Source organism: Oratosquilla oratoria, chromosome 2, assembly GCF_046742065.1.
Source record: "Oratosquilla oratoria isolate Oo_2021 chromosome 2, ASM4674206v1, whole genome shotgun sequence".
Taxonomy (NCBI): Eukaryota; Metazoa; Arthropoda; class Malacostraca; order Stomatopoda; family Squillidae; genus Oratosquilla; species Oratosquilla oratoria.
In genome coordinates, this window is record NC_134778.1 from 4,238,633 (window position 1) to 4,246,132 (window position 7,500).

Below are 7,500 nucleotides of genomic sequence, written 5' to 3' on the forward strand. Positions count from 1 at the left end.
CACACACACACACACACACACACACACACACACACACACACACACACACACATACATATATATATATATATATTTAAATGCGTGTGTGTGTCAGTGCATATACGTAAATCAACTAGTAATATAAAAAAAATCTTAAATTATCAATTCAGAAACAGCTTTGTCCATTATCAAATTTCATTTCCTCATTTTAAAGGGTTTGAAATTTCAATTCATTCACCACTGACCATCGAACCTCGGTTTGTTGTCCCACCCATTGTACGTCCTTGTGTAAAGATTATATCTGAACTCTGGACCAAATAAGAAGCAAGGCAGAACAACACAGCCTCGACAGCACAGCCGAACGTGGTTTACCCCCTCTGTGTCCTTATCCGGTGACAACTTTCCCTCTCTTCACTTCCGCTTACTATAAATTACAAGTCTCTGTCCCATACTGTGATATAGGTGTAATTACTGTCTTGTACGATTTTCTCTTTGCGTTTATGACCTAAGTGTAGTTTTCTGTTAACACGTTGCGTCCTATCCGGACATTCACTTGCTAACTTTGCACTACATATCACCGTTGATGCGCTTCTATTAATTTCCATCTGGAACCCTTAATACTTAAAGCTCAGCACTTCCTCATTACGTTTTCTCACATTTACTTTAAGCCTTTAACCCTTCCCAATCCAACTGAAGGCATACACGTACTGATCCCCTATTCATTTAGTTGTAGGTTCGAATCCTGCAGTCCTCTCCGATTCACAGCACTGACTGCTACGGCCACAGTATTCCAGACACATGGGACAAATGTGGCGGATTCTGTCGTAGCTACGCGCCTCCTGCCGTAGGTTCCCGAACTCTGACACTAGGTGTCTCATTCTCTCCTCTGATTCAACCACAATCGCAGTGTCATTCACAAGCAACGACTAGCTTATATCTCTCTTCCTTCCTATCTCATTCCATAGCATGGATACACATGGATATATATATATATGTATATATATATATATATATATATATATATATATATATATATACAGTATATTCGCAAAAGTGGGCAGTAATTCTTCTTTTATATATGTTGAATTAAATTTGACCACAGCTTGGGCTAGAATCAACTTCTTGTTGATAGGCTCAATTTTTCTAATCAAAGATCTCAGTGTATTCGTAAAAGTGGGCAGTAATTCTTCTTTTATACATGTTGAATTAAATTTGACCACAGCTTGGGCTAGAATCAACTTCTTGTTGATAGGCTCAATATTTCTAATCAAAGATCTCGGCTCACTGGGGAGGCGGAATAAAATGCTACCGTGCAACCTTTCGCTCTTCTAGAGGATTTTCAAGTACAAGATATATTTGGTACAAAGCTTTTACGGGTTAAATACAAACTAAAGTAGTAATTAGGAGAGGTTACAATAAATGTGGGGAAGATTTTGTCCGCTGGTTGACTCAGCAGGAATCTGTCCCTTGTTCTTCTGGTGTTGCTTGTTGAGTGGGTCTTATGTCCGGGGGCTGACTTGGTGATATTCTGTCCGTTCTTCTTTTGGAGTTGTATGTGGTGGTGACTGAGTGTCCATGTAGAGTTACCAAAGCCATTGAAATAATTCCATTTTGTATATTCATGGTGTGGGCTTTTTCCTTGATATAAAGGGCTTCTAGAATCTCCTACCGGTGGCTGTCTTTGGCAGAGTCGAGGATACGAGTGTTGTCGACTAAGATTTCCCTGGACAAAAGGGTAGAGTGTGTATCTGAATTTTTTTTTCTTTGGGGCTCCGTTCTGTAAATGGTGTGTGAGGCTCCGGGAAAGAGAAGTTGTCGTCATTCCTATACAGGAAGAAGTACGAAGCTTACAGTCTTCGTGCGGGTAGATAAATTTGTAAACGATTTTACTTCTTTTCAGGGGGTTTTGGGCACGGAAAGGGTTACTTTTTAGGATGAAGTTAGAAGTTTTGAGGTTTTTATAGAAAATACGAAGCTCCAACTTGTTCTCAGGGTCTATGGGACGGGTTTCACGTTCAACCATTTCCCTCAAGACTTTCATCGGTACGGTATGCTGTACTCATGAAAGATCTATAATGCAGAAGGATTGGGGGGCGTTTCCCAGGGCGGGGGTTATGACATCTCAAATAAGTGTTCATCTTCTGCATGGTGATAGACTGGACGCCCTTGTTGGAAAATCAATTATTCACTAGGACTTGCTGTAGGCGTTGAAGCTTTTGATGGAGTAGGGGCCAAGTAGAACAATGGGTGAAGGCTCTATTGACGTAAGAGCAGATGACACTTCTTTTATAAGAGGTGAGACATTCGCCTTCATTTGTTTCTTTGACGTAAACTGAAGTCACGAATTTGCTATCAATTAGCTTTACAAACACGTCTTAGAAGGGTAAGGACCAACATCATGAAACTCGAGAGTGAAATTAAGGCAAGAGCTACTAATAAACGCGTCACGTAAATCCTGGAGATGTTTCCGGTCTCTAACCTTCACAAAAATGTCGTCCACATATCTACTGTAATTACAAGGACAAAGATGGGGAGAAAAAGAACTCTTCTCTTCAACATACACATGTAAAAGTTGGTCAAGAGGACCCAAAGTGGGGACCCCATCGTTACACCGTCCACCTGCCTATACATTTCTCCATCTAGTCCACGAAATATATATATATATATATATATATACATATATATATATATATATATAATATATAATATATATATAAATATATATATAAATATATATATATATACATATAAATACATATATATATACATATATATACATATATATATACATTTTTTTGAAAGACCTATGTTAAATTGAGCAAGAACCCTCTAGAAAATGTTAATAGTGAATTAATAAGAAGCTTAAAACAATTTTAAAAGGTAACGACGAACTGATAAAAATAAAATGTGTTACTGTATCTCCGTCACTTCCATACATGTATGGTCTAATTAAAACTCATAAAGTTAATAATCCAGTTAGGCCTATTACTTGTTCTATTGGGTCTTGCACATATAAGTTGTCAAAATGGTTAGTGTCTCTTCTTAGTCCTCTTGTTGGGACAATTTCCCACTCTCATATCAAAGATAATGTTGACTTAACCAAAAAGCTGCTTGGACATAATATCACATTTGATTTTAAGTTGGTTAGTTTCGATTTTAAAAGTTTATTCACCCGAGTCCCGGTTTTAGATTTGTTAGGATTTCTAGAAAAAGAATTAAAGAAACATGACATTACACTCCCTGCTCATACTATTATTAGGTTAATCAAATTATGTGTAATAGACTCTAAGTTTGAATTTAATGGAAACTTTTATACTCAAACATTTGGTATGGCCATGGGGAACTGTTTGTTTCCAATTCTTAGCAATTTGTATGTATAGAGTTTTTGAAAGAGAGATATTACCAAACATTCTTCCAATTAATGCAGTTTGGTACAGGTATGTTGACGACATATTATGCATTTGGCCTAATGATCAACATTTGGATACTTTTTTGTCAGATTTAAATGATTTGGTGCATTCCATTAAATTCACAGTAGAGGTTGAAGAAAATAATATGTTACCATTTTTAGATGTAAATATTTACCGATGTGGTAGATACTTTAAATTTGACGTTTACAGGAAGCCGACCAATGTCCTCTCGTACATTCATTTTTACTCGTATCACAGTCAAAAATCCAAGTTGTCAGTTATTTCTTCAATGTTCCTGAGAGCTTATAGAATTTGTTCCCCTGAGTTCTTGGATCAAGAAATACAATTCATCTATGACATTGGAGAAAATTTAAAATATCCAAAACATCTTATTGATAAGACAAAAATCAAAGCTAAGAAATGTTTTCTTAATACGTCGCAGGTCAAACCATTTAATTATAAAAATATGTTAACAATTCCGTACCACGAAAATTTAATCCATCTTCCTAGCATTTTTGAAAAATTTGGTATCCAGATAGTATTCAAAAATAATAATAACATTAAGAGTCTGTTAATTAAAAATTCTCCAAGAAGTAAAGAAGGATGTATTTATAATATACCATGTAAAAACTGTGATTTTATTTATATAGGCCAAACAGGCAAAGGCTTAGAAAAAAGAATAGGCCAACATAAATATAGTATTAGAACGGGGCAAGTGTCCAGTGGATTATTTGTCCACCAAAGGGATTATGGTCATAATATTGACTGGGGAAATTCTAAAATTATTACTTCTTGTAATAATATTATAGAAAGAAATATTATTGAATCTTGTTTTATAAAAAGAAATTTTGGAACTAACATGAACTTGAGTTTGGGTTTATTTAAATTGGACAATTTTATTATTGACAAAATTGTGTGTGATAAAATGTAACATGGGACCTCTCCGAGTATCCTTGTCTTCTTATGTATTTATTGTTTCTTTCTGTAATGCTTTTTTGTACCTTTGAAAATGTCTAAATAGACGAAAACGTTCGGTATCTGTTTTTTTTTTTTCAATTTCCCGGTGGTTTCTGCAAAAATATTTTATCACGTGTGTTTTGTGATTTCTTTGCATATATATACATATATATATACATATATATATATATATATATACATATATATGATATATACTGTATATACATATATATATATGTATATATATATACATATATATATATGTATATATATACATATATATAAATATATATATATACATATATATACATATACAAATATACATATATATACATATACATATATGTACATATATATATATATATATATATATATATATATATATATATTGCAAAAATAATCACAATAACGCGTGACAAAAAGATATTGCAGAAACCACAGGGAAATTAAAGTCGGAATACTGAACGTTTTCGTCTATTACGACATCCTCAGAGTACAAAGAAAGAAAAAATAGAGCATAATATTTATACAGAAGAAAGAAAACTGGGAGAGGTCATAGCCACATAAAACCTTCGGACATTATACATACAACACATTCAATTACAAATGGAAATGTTAATGTTAATAAAAATACTTATACATTCATATACACATAGAAATAAGAATAAGAAAAAAATTAAATAAAAATAAAAAGAACAAAAACCATGTGGCCGAAAGGTCCATAGGACAATTGGTACAATTAGGAAACTAGATACTGCTTTACTATCCTACGATATTGTTAAACCAAAACACAAGTAATATTATTATCCAATTGTACAAAAAAAATATATATATTTAACAGAAATACGAAAACTGGAAAGGTTATGCCACATAAAACTTTCGGACGTTATACATACATACACACTCATATACACAGAAATATTAATGGTAACAGTAAATGAAAAATACATACATAATCATATACACATGGAAATAATAATGGTAATAGTAAAACAAACAAAAAATACAAAAGAACAAAACCTTGTGGCTGAAAGGTCCACAGGACATTTGGTACCATTAGGAAATTTGGTACTGTTTTACTATCCTATTAATTATAAAATTGTCTAGTTTAAATAAACCTAAACTCAAGTTAAAATTATTATCAAAATTGTTCTTTATGAAACAGGATTAATTGATGTTCCTATCTAAAGCTGAATTACAATCAACAATTTTCTTAACGTTGTCCCAGTCAATGTTGTGGTTTGTGTCTCTAACATGGACAAAAACCCCACTGGACATTTGGCCCGTCCTTATACTGTACTTATGTTGTTTCATCCTAATATTCAATTCTTTACCTGTTTGGCCAATATAACAGGAGCTACAGTTTTTACAGGGAATACTATAAACACATCCTACATTATTACAAGGGGAATTTTTAATAAGGAGTTCTTTGATGGTACTGTTTTTGAAAATAACATTAATATTAAACTCCTTAAGGATGCGAGGAAGTCTTACAAGATTATCATGAAATGGAATAACTAAAAGATTTTTCTTACAAAAAGTATCTTTTTGGTTGTATTGAAATAAGACTTCCTGGCCCTATGTTGTGCTTTATCTATAACATATTTTGGATATTTCAAACCCGATGCAATGTCATATATTTTTCCTATTTCTTGGTCTAAAATTCTGGACTACAAATTCTATAAGCTCTTAAAAACATGGATGAAAATACAGAAACCTTAGTATTAATATGATGTGTAGAATAGAAATGAACATATGACAAAACATTGGTTGGTTTCTTAAAAATGTCAAACCTAAAACATCTCTCTTTTCTAATAATAGAAACATCTAAAAATGGCAATTTGTTACCTTGTTCAACCTCAATTTTAAATTTAATAGAAGGCACTAAGTCATTTAAACTAATAAGAAAATTGTCCAAATTAATATCAGTAGGCCAAATTCATAAAATGTCATCGACATATCGATACCAGATGACTTTACGGGGGAGAATACAAGGTAACAATTCCCTTTCAAAGAACTCCATATACAAATTGCTTAAAACTGGGGATAAGGGGTTTCCCATAGCCATGCCAAATTTTTGAACATAAAATTCACCATTAAAAACAAATTTAGAGTTAACCACACAAAGTTTAATCAAATCGATAATAATGTCTACAGGTAGGGGTAAGTTATGTGAAAGCTCTTTTCTTAGAAATTCAAGCAAATCAAAAACAGGAACACGTGTAAATAAAGAATTAACATCAAAACTAACTAACTTGAAATCATAAGTAAGGTCTAGACTATTAAGTTTGCTGATTAAATCTTCGTTGTTCTTAATGTGAGAATGAGAAATGGATCCAACAAGGGGGCTCAGAATGGACACTAGCCATTTAGATAATTTATAAGAAATGGAGCCAGTAGAGCTGATTATAGGCCTAATAGGATGACCAGGTTTATGGGTTTTAATCAACCCGTACATGTATGGTAAGGAAGGTGGCAAAGTAGAAAACTGTTTAATGAGTAAGTCATTCCCTTTCAAAAACTTTTTAAGATTCTTATTAAATTCTGTATTAACTGACTCAAGTGGATCCTTTCGGAGCTTAGAATACGTGACTTCATCATTCAACAAGTCTTTCACTTTGTCAACATAATCAGCTTTGTTCAAAATAACCAAACAATTACTTTTGTCTGCTTTAGTGATATGTAAATCTTTATCATTTTTCAATTCTTTGAAAGCAAGTGAGAAACGTCTGGGACAATTTGGGATGCTAGGTGTTGTTAGTGAACTGTATACGAGTCCTTTGCAAATATTAAGATCTTGCACAGGAACATCACCATATTTTTCTAAATTACAAAAACCTTTTGCTACATCCACATAATCAATATGTTGGTTAGCAAAGCTGAGACCATAACCTAAAGCACACTTCACATCACTACTTAAAGGTTTGTCTGATAGATTGATCATGAAGTTAGAGTTGGCATGTTTACTCCAATCACTATTTGCAATGAGATTAGTAAGTTTCTTTTTAAGTTTATGGCTAAGTTTCTTGCAAACACTTCTCATCTTACCGTAACAAAAATCAAGAAGTCTAGGTTTCCATGTTTCAGGGATGGCTTGATGGAAACTTTGTCTCGCAGATTTGCAAATCTTGAAGAGTTCTCGAACTTCAAACCT

General features: G+C 33.0%; 1 protein-coding gene across 3 annotated transcripts in view; it reads left to right on the plus strand.

Moving 5' to 3' along the window:
- The window catches only part of LOC143036805 (uncharacterized), a 1,429,357-nt gene that overhangs the window by 492,007 nt on the left and 929,850 nt on the right, over positions 1–7,500 (plus strand). The window lies entirely within an intron of this gene.